At 46.1% G+C, this 1,802-nt stretch overlaps 1 non-coding gene across 1 annotated transcript; it reads left to right on the forward strand.

Moving 5' to 3' along the window:
* Positions 1–1,164: 1,164 nt before the first annotated feature.
* On the forward strand, positions 1,165–1,236 carry trnam-cau (transfer RNA methionine (anticodon CAU)). The gene has a single exon. It is a non-coding gene; the product is annotated as a tRNA-Met (tRNA).
* The last annotated feature ends 566 nt before the right edge of the window (positions 1,237–1,802 follow it).

Here is a 1,802-nt window from a genome sequence, read left to right on the forward strand (position 1 = left end):
CCTTCAGCAGGACTGGAGCAATAAAAAGATGAGTGGTAGAATTAAAATGTGGGGAAAGGAAAGGATGAAGCCAAGTGAGTGGTGAAACCGGGAGGGGCTGGGCGGAGCAAACAGTTGGGAAGTTGTTTTGGGAAAGAGATACAGGACTGGAAAAGAGGGAGTCTGATAGGAGAGGACAGAAGGCCATTGGAGAAAGCAAACGGAGGAGGAGCACCAGAGGGAGGTGATGGGCAGGCAAGGAATTCAACCCCCGGCATCTCCAGGTTGGTGACTGTGAATTAAAAAAAATCGGTGGGAAATCCCAGATGTTGAAATTCCGAGCAACACACACAAAATGCCGGAGTAACTCAGCAGGCCAGGGGATAAGCAATTGCCTGCCTGTCTTCACACCGTCCCACGTGGAGAGTTAAAACCCGACCCTTACTGTTTCAGTTACAAAGCTGTGGTGGTGAAATGGAAAACCCGCCCCGCGTGGCAGGGAGGTGCGAAGCATCAGCGATACTCCACATCTCCCCATCTGTCACTCACTGGTCCGGCCGTGATGGTCTGAACATGACACCAACAGGTAATCCCGGTGGAGGAGTTGCTGCGTTTGAGGTGAGTGCTTGCAGTACATCAACGTCGCGAGTTCCGCTCACAAGGTGAACTGCGGGTTCAACACTGAAGCAACTCCGACATTCATTCAATCATCAGGACAGGATTAGGAAGTTAATGGCACCTCGGGTGAAAACGTCCTATTTATTAAAAATGAGCTTACCAGTTGGATGAATTGTCCGTCTAGACAATTAAGTGAAGTAAAACACATTTCGCGGGTGAAATATCGGGAACGAGGTGCAAGACGGGATAGAACACAAAAGGCACGGAGATAATAACCGGGTGGGCCAGAAAGTGGGGAAACAAGAAAGAAAGGTGGAGAAAAAGAGAAAGAGGAAAAACAGGAATGAACAAAAGAAATGAAGTACGTTTGAGTTTGTATACGAGAAAGAGACGGAATGGAGCCAGACATATACTGGCACAGACCCAGACCATGACATGTACAGACACAGGCATATACAGACAGAGAACCAGACCCAGACATTTACAGACACAGGCATAAACACATATACACATTCACACAAAACATCGCGCAACATTCACAGTTCAACATTTTTTAGTATTCCCTGTAGCAGAGTGGCGCAGCGGAAGCGTGCTGGGCCCATAACCCAGAGGTCGATGGATCGAAACCATCCTCTGCTATATTCTCTGTTGGCGGCAGCAGATATTCATCCTCATGTTTTGAAACACCAATGTTTCACATCATACATCTAGAGAGGAAACCGCATTTCAATTGAAATTCTTCATTTATTCGTACTTGTTTAATTCTTGTCTCTGTGGCGCAATCGGTGAGCACGTTCGGCTGTTAACCGAAAGGTTGGTGGTTCGAGCCCATCCAGGGACGCTAGTATTCCGGTAAGTTTTTTTCTCTCTCTCTTGTAACCGAGAAAATGTTCAGCAGCATCTATGGAATAAAGTACACAGTCGGTGTTTCAGGCCGAAACCCTTCTTCAAGATCATGAAGCAGCCTAGCCTGCTGAGTTCCTCCAGCCTTTCGTGTGTGTTGCTTGGATTTCCAGCATCTGCTGCACATTTTCTCGTTTGTGATTCGACTAGTGCACGACGAAATCTCTTCCATGGAATTGGATTGGATTGAATTGACTTTAGTAATTACGTCCTTCACATACATGAGGAGTAAAAATATTTACGTTACGTCTCCGTTTAAATGTGCAATGTGCAATTTATAGTAAATATGTAATAGATATTAC

The sequence above is a fragment of the Mobula birostris genome, chromosome 28 (assembly GCF_030028105.1).
Source record: "Mobula birostris isolate sMobBir1 chromosome 28, sMobBir1.hap1, whole genome shotgun sequence".
Lineage (NCBI taxonomy): Eukaryota > Metazoa > Chordata > Chondrichthyes > Myliobatiformes > Myliobatidae > Mobula > Mobula birostris.